Genomic DNA, 13,278 nt, shown 5'->3' on the forward strand with positions numbered 1-13,278 from the left:
TAGAGACAGCCTAACTGTCCACCTGCATGGGACTGGGGAAGGGAAGTATGGTGAATCCATTGGTAACAGCAATAGGTTAGAGACAGCCTAACTGTCCACCTGCACGGGACTGGGGAAGGGAAGTATGGTGAATCCATTGGTAACAGCAATAGGTTAGAGACAGCCTAACTGTCCACCTGCACGGGACTGGGGAAGGAAGTATGGTGAATCCATTGGTAACAGCAATAGGTTAGAGACAGCCTAACTGTCCACCTGCACGGGACTGGGGAAGGGAAGTATGGTGAATCCATTGGTAACAGCAATAGGTTAGAGACAGCCTAACTGTCCACCTGCACGGGACTGGGGAAGGGAAGTATGGTGAATCCATTGGTAACAGCAATAGAGTAGAGACAGCCTAACTGTCCACCTGCACGGGACTGGGGAAGGGAAGTATGGTGAATCCATTGGTAACAGCAATAGATTAGAGACAGCCTAACTGTCCACCTGCACGGGACTGGGGAAGGGAAGTATGGTGAATCCATTGGTAACAGCAATAGGTTAGAGACAGCCTAACTGTCCACCAGCACGGGACTGGGAAGGGAAGTATGGTGAATCCATTGGTAACAGCAATAGAGTAGAGACAGCCTAACTGTCCACCAGCACGGGACTGGGGAAGGGAAGTATGGTGAATCCATTGGTAACAGCAATAGAGTAGAGACAGCCTAACTGTCCACCTGCACGGGACTGGGGAAGGGAAGTATGGTGAATCCATTGGTAACAGCAATAGAGTAGAGACAGCCTAACTGTCCACCTGCACGGGACTGGGGAAGGGAAGTATGGTGAATCCATTGGTAACAGCAATAGAGTAGAGACAGCCTAACTGTCCACCTGCACGGGACTGGGGAAGGGAAGTATGGTGAATCCATTGGTAACAGCAATAGAGTAGAGACAACCTAACTGTCCACCGGCACGGGACTGGGGAAGGGAAGTATGGTGAATCCATAAACGCATACAAAGTGTCCTTTGAAACTGGAATGAGGAAGCCATTTCCACCAGGATAAGGAAAGACCCATCGTTAAGTTAAAAGGCTAGGTGTTGGACAATGTGTAAAATATGTCACTTTTGTATAAAAAAAGGAGAAAATGATATATATTAGTATGTATGTACACAAGTACAGAGAAACTTTGGAAATATTCACTTTGGAAATATTCACTTTGGAAACATTCATTAGAGAATTTAAAAAGTATTCCTTAGAATGTGGGTGCTGAGGAGCTAAAGAGATAGAAGACTGGACAGGGAGAATTATCACTGCACATATATTTTTTAAATTAATTACTTAACTTTTAAATTTAAATTACTAAACCAAGTGATTGTATAAGGGCTTCCCAGGTGGTGCTGGTGGTAAAGAACCCCCTGACAATGCAGGAGACGTAAGAGATGCGGGTTTGATCCCTGGGTTGGGAAGATCCCCTGGAGGAGGGCATGGCAACCCACTCCAGCATTCTTGCCTGCAGAATCCCATGGACAGAGGAGCCTGGTGGGCTACAGTCCATAGGGTTGTAAAGAGTCGGACACAACTGAAGCGACCTAGCACGCAAACATGTGACAGAATAATTTTTGAAAAACAGTAAATTAAACACAAATATCTATCTAAATATGTATATATTTAATAAAAGAAAATAGACTATTTTAAAACAGTCTTAGGGTTTTAAAATAACAAAGACTGAGTCACACAGTGACTAGTGGGGAAATTTCTAAGAATATAGTTCACACCAAGAGTCCCCAAAGATAGCTTATTTTTATTGGGCAGAAACTCTAACTGGCCATGCCTTTAAGTATAAGGTCAACTGTGTAAACTCACAAATAGCCAAAAGGAATGTGTGTTTACAAAACTCTGGCCACTAAGAGGGAAAAAGGGATCAGAAACCCTCAGGGTTGTTTAAATACACAACCACACGTACAGCTTCATTTCCTAGCATCTTAAAGCTTGAAAAATTTTTTTCTTTCCATTATAAACTAATGCATGTTCATGTTTTAAAATGGTAATAACAGACATGAAAACAAAAATAATAAGTCTATTGTAGCCTTTGTAAATATTTCCAGTCTTTTTCCTATTCTGTTTTATTTCTTTTTTTTGACTTTATTTTTGTGAGCAGTTCTGTGTTCACAACAAAACCGAGCAAAAGGTACAGAGATTTCAGACAGACCACTGCCCAGCCACATTATGAATGGTATATTCCACCAGAATGGTGTATTTGTGATAATTAAGGAAACTACTTTGACACATAATTATCACCCAAAGGGCACTGTTTAATTAGGGTTCGCTGTTGGTGGTGTACATTCTACGGGTTTGGACAAATTTATAGCGTATCCACCACTAGAGTGAGGCACAGGATGGTTCCTCTGTGCTCCACCTAGTCATCCCTCTCCCCCGTCTCTGGCAACCACTATTTACTATCCCCAAAGCTTTGCCTTTTCCAGAACGCCATACATCGTCTGAACCTTTTCAGATTGGCTTCACTCACTTAAAAATATGCATTTAAGTTTTCTCCATGTCTTTTCATAGCTTGATAGCTCATTTCTCTTTAATGTCAAATAATATTCCATTGTTTGAATGTACCAGAGTTTATTTACTCATTCATCTACTGAAGGACATCTTTGTTGCGCCCAAGTTTTGGAGATTATGGATAAACAGCTGCTTGGAGAAGGCAACGGCACCCCACTCCAGTACTCTTGCCTGGAAAATCCCATGGACGGAGGAGCCTGGTAGGCTGCAGTCCATGGGGTCGCTAAGAGTCGGACACGACTGAGCGACTTCACTTTCACTTTTCACTTTCATGCATTGGAGAAGGAAATGGCACCCCACTCCAGTGTTCTTGCCTGGAGAATCCCAGGGATGCGGGAGCCTGGTGGGCTGCCGTCTATGGGGTCGCACAGAGTCAGACATGACTGAAGTGATTCAGCAGCAGCAGCAACATCCATGGGCAGGCTTTTGTGTGGATTTAAATTTCAACTCTTCCCTGGCTCTTATACATTGTTTTTTAAAAAATAAAATTGTATTACAATTTTGCATCCTTCTTGTTACTTAATCTACATTTTCCAAATTGATATATCCTCCTACTATTCTAATGACAAGACATGCTGCAGTTTACTTAGCCCTTCCCCAGCATCTAAACATCTGTTTCCCAATTTGATACATAAATAACATTGCTATAAATATATTTGTGCATGATGGTTTTCCATTCTTAGACTTTTGCTTTTGAATTCTTAGAGCTAGGAATACTAGTTCAGAAAAAAGGATCATGTTAAAGGCTATTCAATACCCACTGTCAAAATGATCTCTGACAAGTTAGTACTATTTTATAGCCGCTTGGTCAATGGATAAGCATATTTATGTTTTCATCCTTTCTGACACCAGATTTATGAGTTTAAAAATTTTCTTTCATTTAATAAAGAAAAATGTGATATCTCTTTTTATTTGCATTTCTCTGCTGGCTAGGAGGAACCTTTCCGGTGTTTGTCTAATTGTGTTTTCTCATTTATGAATGATGTATGGACACCTTCTACTATTATTTATTAGGATCATGAGTTTTTCTTATAGATCTGCTTGCACTTTTTACATCAATCTGACATGCTTATTGCAAACATTTCTCCTGTTTTGAATTTTGGCTTTTTGTTAAATGCACGGTCATTTATTTTTGTTAAAATCACTTGATATTTTATTTTTGACCAAGGCCTAACAACAATGTGCTCTGCTATTTTCTTGGCGTTAATCCTCTTGCTCCTTAAAATAAAATGAAAATTTTGAAATATGTAAGTCCAAGCCGTTAAGTCCAGGGCTTTCTGTAAGCTGAAAAAACCTCTACCTTGTCAGCACCATTCTCCCCGAAAACAGTTAAGCTGCACTAAACTCAGCTCTGCCTCACACCTCGGTCACGAGCCCTCAGATACAGTGAGTCACCACAATGGCATATGGCAGACAACTGTCCTCCCCGCGCCTTACGTCTCCTGTTGGGCCAGCAGGCCTGGCAGGAAATTTTGACAAACAAAGTGCATTTTATGATTCACTTACAAGAAAAGTTATCCTACATCTTGGGTTGCAACAGGACTGTATTTTGTGTCTGACACAAGGGAGCGAGCATTGCTGGAGCCAGTCAAACCGAGGAAGGTAGAAGATAGGCCAGAAACTCCAGCTAAGTTAGAGAGCTGAGTGATTGAACAGAGTGCTGTTGTGGGAAACGGGGCAGTTCTTCTGGATCCATCCCGGGTTGGGGAGGAGGCGCATGTGTGGGCCCTCGTTGTGGCGTGCACAGAGCTCCGGCCCAGCTGCCTCTCGTGGGAGTCCCCACCCCACGAAGGCTGGGCGCCTCTGCTCCATGGCACTTCGTGGCTGGATCCAGCGAACAGGCTCTGGTGCAGGCAGAAGTGCACTGAATCTGCTTCCACTCTGAGCAGGGAGGTGACGCAGGGCAAGTCCCTAACTTCCCCGGGCCACATCTCCCAGCCTGCAAAATGGGGAGATCCCAGGTCGCTCAGTAGTCAGAACCCGCCTGCCAATGCAGGAGATGCAGGACACGCGGGTTCTACCCCTGGGTCGGGAGGATCCCCTGGAGAAGGAAATGGCAATCCATTTCAGTATTCTTTCCGGGGAAATTCCATGGACAGAGGAGCCTGGTGGGCTACCGGATAGCAAAGAGTCAGACACGACTTAGCGACTAAATAGAAACAACCACCCCCACCATCTATCTCACAGAGCCATCATCAGGGTCAGATGAGACAGCTCAGCCTAAATTAGACGGGACATGAGCCAAACAGCACGGATCCTGCCCTCCAGTCTGTGGATGCAGGTGAGGAACGGGGACATTCCACGGGGCCACCCAGCGAGAACAATTTTACCACTTGGTTATCTCACGGTGCCACGTCTTGCCCCTGAGGGGAAGCACAAACTTCAACTTAAATCTTGATCAGAAAATCTTTCTGCCTGATAGAGTACGATGTGCTCTTCTAGAGCCACTGACGTAGCCACAGACAGACGGGTACCAGGCAGGACAGAGCAGGCGAGCAGGGCGTAGGGAGAGGCTGCGCCCGAGTGGTGGGCGGCTGCCCTAGGACACCAGGTAAAGCAGGGAAACTGGATTCTACCAGGCCCTGAACTCATTGTGACCAGTCATATTTTGCAGAAGCTCAAGTTAATAAGAGCTATATCAGTCTACCCTACGCAAGGCACTGGGAAAAGTACCTGATGGCCATAATCTCTGACCCTCCTAGATGGGAAAATGAAGCCTCAGAGGGGTCAAGGCAGGCGCACTGGGATCTGAACCAGTTCCATCTGCCGCCAGGCCCTGAAGCAAGGACTCTGGGCCCAGCCCAGACAACAGAGAACAAGAAAACTAGGGCAGGAAGAAGGTCAGTAGAGCCAGATCCACAACGGCTGCTCTGGGCTTAAACCAGCTTCCTAAAGAGAAGGTAGCAGAAGGCGTTACCAGCATTTCACTGCATTTTCAGTCTATACTAAACGCAGCTGCTCAGAGCTCTGTCCTGGTAAGAGAGGTTGGACTGAGTGCTGGGGTCTGTAGGGTGCTAGAGGTCATGACAACCGTGTTAGCAACTCACTGTCATCTGCAGTCACAGGTCCCCCTCATCAAGGTCAACTGCCATCGATAAAGGCCAAGGACCAGTGTAAGTAGGGTGAATTTCCTGACATCTGGCGCGAGGCTTCTGAAAGCGCTCCATAGACTTCCACTACACACAAGGTCGTCCACAGTCCATGCCAGGAGCTCTGTACAGCCTGCAGAACTTCCCTTTCAAGGTGGAAGAATGGTGCTCCCCTGGAAAAGACTTTTTCTCATAAATACGTCACATTGTGTCAACACACAGAACTGCATCTGGTAAGTAGAAGCACTAAATGGGTGTCACCTGTGACTATCTTACCAGCGTTGGTATCATCATTATTATGGAATCTGCTCTCCTTGAATAGGGAGCTGGCTGGACATGGCAGAGGTCTCAGAAATCTGCACCAGGGTGGGAGCACCTACAAAGGACCTGCAGACCCCTGGGGATCCTGATGCATTACTTTCTGCATAAGACCTTGCATGCATTTTGCAGAGAGCATCAGGATAAGAGCTGCTCCTTTGTGAGGTCATTGCCAAGGCAGCTTCCTGTCCACAGCCTCCCCATGGCCTTTCATCATATGCTGTTTACATCACCTCAGAGGTTCTGCTGGGTCTTGTCATGAGAGCTCGTCCTTTGCAGTCCCTGCCCGTTCTCACTGAGTCTGCACACAGGCTTAGGTTTAGTTTGTAAGTTTAAGATCTCTGAACGCCAACTGGTAAGACTGGGAGGTGCTTCCTTAATATTCAGCGGTTCCATGTAGTGTTGGCCTTGGGTCATAAGAATAATGGCAAAACGCGATCCCTGGGGTTATCTGCCCAGCACCCACTCACTGTCTTCTAGGGCCGAAGGGACATGTTTGGGTGGCACTGACCCCCAACCCCTGCTCAGCACAGTCTCACCCTCTGGCCATAGAGCATGGTTCAGGTTGGTCCCATAACAGTGAGTGCAATTGCGTTTGCTTCCTGTGGAAGCAAGATGAGTCCTTCATGAGGCCAGGGTGAAGGCTCCCAAGCCACCTCTCCTTTTCTGAGGGGAGCAGGACTGGCTGGAGGATACATCAAAACCTGGAGGCAGCGCTGCCCAGAGGGAGGCTGGGGACAAAAGTCACTGCCCCGAGGGCCCGGCGTCCCCTGGGTGGAGGCCCACTCCCTGCAGCATCCCAGCCAGGAGCCAGCCGAGTCTTCTCCTGGGTAAGACCATCTGCGCTGTCCTTTCTGTCGCTTGCAATCAAAGGTCCGTAAATAGTATAGAGGGCTAGCTATTCATCTAAGAGTTGGCAGTTTTATTCATGCTCTTAGTCTGGGGAGATTAATTTGTACCTGGCAGGCTTTTTATGAAGATTAGAAATAAACCCCATCAAGTGTTCAGCCACAGAGGTACACGGGCACTTGATGAGTAATTATGAGGAATTAGTCCACAGCCGGTATTATCTCACTGAATCCTCATGACAACCCTGAGCCACAGGGACAAAGGCAAGTTGGTGCCCTTTTGGTGGAGAGTGAACCAGTCCCACAGAAGCTGAGAGACTGGCCCCATGTCACCATGCAGCTGGTGGCATATTCCAACTGATGCCAAAACCAGGTGGAGGTTTTTCATGTTATTCTAGGAATAACCAGATCCCATCACCACGGCCGTCCTCCCCTTGCATGCCTCTGCCTGGGACTCTGAAAGGAGAGAGGTGAGCCTGGCCCTGGTGTGGGCCAGGGATGCAGGAGTGAGACCAGGAGACACACACCAGCAGCCTATCGTCCCAGCCCTCGCCCACGGGCCTGCTCAGCTGAATGTGGTCACAAGGGGAAACACCTATACAAACCTATGCCTATGACCAGAGCTCACTGGACTTTTCAAAGTCGGGAAGAGGCGAGCAGCTGCAGTCGTCTCCAGCCAAGTCCTTTCCGCTTCTCCTTCCACTGCCCTGACCTTTCTGCAGCATTTACTTCTTGTCCATTTGTGTGACCGCCAATACCAAAGCTCTCACAGTCAGACCCAAGCTCCCCAGGACGCCTGGGCCAGCGTGGGAGCCCCGAGCCAGGTGGCCTGGGCTGGTGGCCCTGCTCTTCCTGCTCTCACTGGTCAGGAGACCTTACCAACATCCACACTCTTTTTGGACTGGTTTCTCATCTGTAGGATGGGGATAATCACAGCAGCCACTCATGGGGTTGTTGTGAGGCCAGAAGGAGATGGTATGTGTCCCGTGCTTAGCACTGTGCCAGGCATTTAATAAATGAGGCTTTGTCATTACTTTTAATATGATGACTGCCATCCTCTAGAATCTGCCCTGCTACCATCTCCAGCCTCACCTCCCTGCTGTTCTGCCCTGAATCTCCAAGATTCCTCACCCCATGGATGAAATCCCTTCCCTAGCTGTGCTCTTCTCGCCCCACTTCTATGTGCTGCCCCATCCCTCTTCTCCTGGAATGCTCTAACTCAGCCTTCAAGACCTGGCCCAGATCTCAGCCCCAGGAGACCCCTGAGACAGGCTTAGGAGCGCCTCTGCTGGGTGCCCACAACAGCGCTGTGGCCACGGCTGCCGCCACCTTCTAGTTTCTCTGGGTCTCCTGGACCTCAAGGCGTGGGCTGGTGTTATTTCATCCTCACTCAATGGGCCTTACAAGCCTACAGAAGAAACATTTGTAAGTATTGACTGAGTAATAACAGAACTATTTGCATAGAGCACACCATTTACCTGTTGGAAGCACTTTATACAGACTAATTCATGAAATCCTCCCAACTCCTTACATGTTAGAGCTGCGATTGCTCTCATTTTATCAGAGAGGTGGAAAAATTAGCTAAAGGCACACAGCAATCTATGGCAGAGCTGGCATGTGACCTGAGGCAGCCTGGCCACAGAATCTTTCCCCTTCACAGCAGACTGCCCTTCGCAGAAGGAATAATGTTTTGCAGCGCTGCTCGCACTCACTATGCTTCACCTTGCTTCAGTACCCGCGAGGCAAGGAGTCACACACCTCAGTTTGCTTCAGTACCCGTGAGGCAAGGAGTCACACACCTCAGTTTGCTTCAGTACCCGCGAAGCAAGTAGTCACACACCTCAGTCTGGAGTTCATATCTTTATAGTCTCTTTGAAATCACATCTCTGCCTTCTCTCCAAGACCCTAAACAAATCACTTAGTAATCCCATACTTCGATAGTGGGGTATGTTTTAAAATGTTTATAAATCTCTGATGTTTCAGAAAAGACTGAAAAATGCTTTAAACTAAGCTCATAAAACACAGTAAAGCTGTGCCTGTAATTTATCCAACATGTAAAGAGTCTGTTGACCTGACTGTCTATCCTTGAGAAAGTGTATGCACCAGAAAACATGAAGAAAGCTTGGAAGACTTCAGCTGTAAATGCTATTGGCACAGATTACATAATGCCCACCTTAATGTCTCCCACTTGGAGATACTTTACTATCTCAAGTGCATAAGACGAGTTCAAGCAAAAGGTCAGGAAATGTACTGGCTGGAACTGCCTTTTTGTGGCCCCATCCACCCTCTTGACAGCTTTACTGAACTTGAAGAAAGGGCCCTGAGTGCACTGAGGAGGAGTCATGGTGTGGGGACACATCACAAATCTACGAAATCGGTGACCTTGCATTTACAATCTGATTTTCAGGAACTCTGGGGTACAGTTTCACAGTGATCAGTTGAGCTGCTCTCCAGATAGTTAAAATCTTGCAGTGCCCTGAGATGCTCGCTAAGGCCCAAGTGTCTGCTCCGGGAGAGGGTGATCCGCCATGGGAAAGGAACAGTCCTCCAGCTCTGCAGGTCAAGGCCACCCTCCCAGGAGACGGCAGTTTCCGACTTCAGGGCCGGCACACATGAAGAAGAGACTTGTTTTCCTCCTGTTTGAACTTCTCTCAAAAAGTCAAGGAATTCCCTAGAGTCCCCAAGTTCTGCCCCAGTCACTTGCCAAGGCCCCGCTCTCGGTGACCACAGCCTCAGGGCCAGCTCGTGGCCTCTTCCCGAGGGCCCCTCCCCTGCCTGTGCTCTCTGCGCATTCTCCTTAGGAGGAAGTGGCCAGAGGACAATGACAGACATTCATCCCAGTCACGGCTTGCGGGGCCCAGCGGCCCACGGCCACAGCGCTGATTGTGGAGCCCAGAGGTGGGAGCTCCCTGGCACAATAGGGACAGGAAAAAGAAACGCCTGGGCTATAGAGGCAGAGCACAATTCAGGTCAAGGCCAGTTAAAATGGCAAGGACTGACCAGTTCACGAGAGGCCCCGTGGCAGAGAGCAGCCTGCACTGAGCAAATCAGCCTGAGGTTCTCAGCAGAAAGCCGAGTGCAAGCCAGGAGGGCGCCCAGGTTCAGGCGGGCAGACCCCGCCCCTGCAGGGGCCTGGGGTACGGCGAGAGAGGCAGGTTTTCCAGAGGCAGATCTGTGGGCTGGCCCAACAGGAGACAGGTCGTGCGACGAGCTTAGCTCAGGCACCCAGTCTCGCTGACAGCACCTGCGGGTCAAGGCGGCAGCATTTAAGCGGGACTTTGTGCTCATCTCTAACCTCTGGCAGGCACTGCAGGACTGAGGGGAGACCAACTCTAATGCCCACCAGGCTGGGGTGACACCCTCAGTGTACTTACAGCATCAGCACCAGCTCGGAATAGATGCAACTGAGGGGGAAAACAAGTCAAGGGAAGGAAGCAGGGCCCAGACTCCCGCACCACTAAAGACTTAAGGCCAGACGCTAGATGCAAGTTCTGAGAAACACTGGCAGGCTGACCTCTCCAAGCCTATGCCATCCCCCGAGCCATGACCTCTTCCAGCGTCTGAAATGCCAATACTGGAGCCTTTTCAGGGCATATGCTTAAAAAAACAAAATATTTTTCCTGAGGCATAATTTACTCCCCATAAAATTCACTGATCATAAGCATACAACTCAATAATTTTAGTAGATTTATAAAGTTGTACAACCATTGCCTCAATACAGGTTTAGAACATCTCTATCATCCTACAAAAGTTTCCTCTTGCCAAATAAATAAGAGTGAATATGGCTGAGTCTATGTCTACTGTTTTAAGAAATCACCAAATTGTCTTTCCAAAGTGGCTACGCCATTTTACATGCTCCCCAGCAATATACAGTCTCGCCACATCCCGGCCAACATCTGACACTGTCTTTTTTTGTCGCAGCCATTGTAGTGGATGTGTAGTGGCATGGCTTTATGGTTTTAATTACAGTCCTTTAATACTAATGATATGGAACACACTTTCATGAGCTTGTTGGCCATTTATACATCTTCTTTAGGGAACTATCTTTTCAAATCTTTTTGCTCATTTTTAAAATTGAGGTACAGTTGCTGTGCAATACTAACCGAGTTTCAGGTGTACGGCACAGTGATACGCATTTTTTAAGGTTATATTCCATTTATACTTATTATAAAATATTGGAAAAATATTGGTTCTGTCCCCTGTGTTGTACCACATATCCCTGTGGTATACTTATTTTATACAGAGCAGTTTGTGCCTTTTAATTCTCTACCCCTATGCTGTCCCTCCTTCTTTCCTCTCCACACTGATTACCACCAGTTTGTTCCCTATATCTGTGAATCTACTCCTTTTTATTACTATTATATTTACTAGTTTTTTAGTGTTTTGCTAACAATTTAATTTCTTGACTTATTACAGGTTATTCAGATTATAGCTTTATTTTTAAATCAGTTTTGGAAAATTTCTATTTTTCTATGAATTTTTCCATTAATCTATGTTGTCTAATTTGTTAGAATACATTTGGATTATAAGGATTATAACCTTTTAATTTTTATAGGGTTTGTGCTGCTGCTGCTGCTAAATCACTTCATTCATGTCCGACTCTGTGCGACCCAATAGACGGCAGCTCACCAGGCTCCCCCGTCCCTGGGATCCTCCAGGCAAGAACACTGGAGTGGGTTGCCATTTCCTTCTCCAATGCCCGAAAGTGAAAAGTGAAAGTGAAGTCGCTCAGTCGTGTCCGACTCTTAGTGACCCCATGGACTGCAGCCCACCAGGCTCCTCCGTCCATGGGATTTTCCAGGCAAGAGCACTGGAGTGGGGTGCCATTGCGTTCTCTTATAGGGTTTGTAGGAGTTCCTTTTTTCCTCCCTAATTGTGGTAATTGGTTTTTTCTCTCTTTTTTATTTTCGTGGACAATCTAACTTAAGGTTTGTCGGGTCTACTGATCTTCACAAAGAACCAGCTTTTGATTCCACTGACACTTCTCTCTGTGTGTGTGGGTGCGCGTGTGTGCGTTTTCCACGCTATTGATTTCTGCACTGTGTTCTTTCTCTCTTCAGATTTCACTCACACTTCTCGTTCTAGTTTCTTATGGTGAAAGCGTAACGTGTTGATTTCCAGCCTTTCTTCGCTCTGATCCAGGTCTTATGGTGAAAGTGTAGTGTATTGATTTCCGGCCTTTCTTCGCTCTGATCCAGGTCTTATGGTGAAAGCGTAACGCGTTGATTTCCGGCCTTTCTTCGCTCTGACCCAGGCATTCAGAGGCCGTAGATCTTTACGTCAGCACTACTTTAGTTGCATCCTATGTTTTGATACACTGTGTTTTCATTTTTATTTAATTCAAATATTTTCTAATTTCTCTTTTGACTTCTTCTTTGACCCACACAGTATGTAAAAGTATGTTGTTTGAACTTTCAAAACATTGAGGAATGTCCCAGATTTCTTTCTGTCACGAATTTTTATTTAATTCTGTTGTGGTCAGAGGACAGACTTGGTATGATTTCTTACATAAATAAAATACCTAATTTTATAAAGATATGTTTTATGACCTAGTATATGGTCTATCCTAGAGAATGTTCCTAATACACTTGAGAAGAATATTTTGTGCACTCACTGGGCAAATCATTCTTATTTGTCAGGTAAAATTGCCTCATCTTCTGCGTCCTGGTTGATTTTGTGCCCAGGTACTCTATCAATTCCTGAGAGTGGAGCACTGACACTTCCAGCTTTTGTTCTAGAATAATTGAAAATCTTTCTATTTTCTGTTTTTTGCTTTACGTATGTTGAGGCTCTGTAGCTAGGCCCAGGTAATGTGTCATATCATCCTGATGAGTTCATCTTTTATAATAAAAAACTTCCTTCTTCGTCTTTAGTCATATTTCTCGTCTTACATGATTTCTTATTTGATATTAACTACCACCTCTCTTGTTACTGTTTGTATGGGAAAATGTGCTGCTTCTTTCTGCCCTTCATGGATTTAGATGAAAAAATGCACTGTCGTTCAAATCTGTGTTTCCTTGTAGGTAATAAATTGTTTCTCTTTGGTTGTTTTTAAGATTTTTTTTTTTTTTGCCTTTGTCTTTCGTAATTTTCTTCTTACTACCTTTCAGAGTCCTCCTTTGTTGGTCTCTTATATTATTTCCAGAACTGATAGTTATGTTTATTGGCAGGGAAGAAGAGCAGGGAGAAATTGATCTTACCCATCCTGTCTGGAAAAAAAGTCTCAAGTCTCTAAATACTCTTGAGTTTGCGCTATCTACTATAACCATTGTTACCTGCTGGGTGTGTCCCATCAGCTAAAAGGCTAGCCTCTCAGCACACCCATCACTAATGGACACATTCTGGACAGTAGGGCACAGGACAAGAAGGCATTGGTGGAAGGGGATCGGCAGTGTTTGTGGTCAGAAGGCATCCCGGTGGTTCAGTCCATCTGCCAGTCCTCCCACACCGGGGAACAGTCCTCCAGGAGCATGCGCCA

General features: G+C 46.2%; 1 protein-coding gene across 2 annotated transcripts in view; it reads right to left on the minus strand.

Annotated features, from left to right (window-relative positions):
- The window catches only part of VSTM4 (V-set and transmembrane domain containing 4), an 82,037-nt gene that overhangs the window by 27,791 nt on the left and 40,968 nt on the right, over positions 1–13,278 (minus strand). The window lies entirely within an intron of this gene.

The sequence above is a fragment of the Bos mutus genome, chromosome 28, assembly GCF_027580195.1.
Source record: "Bos mutus isolate GX-2022 chromosome 28, NWIPB_WYAK_1.1, whole genome shotgun sequence".
NCBI lineage: Eukaryota > Metazoa > Chordata > Mammalia > Artiodactyla > Bovidae > Bos > Bos mutus.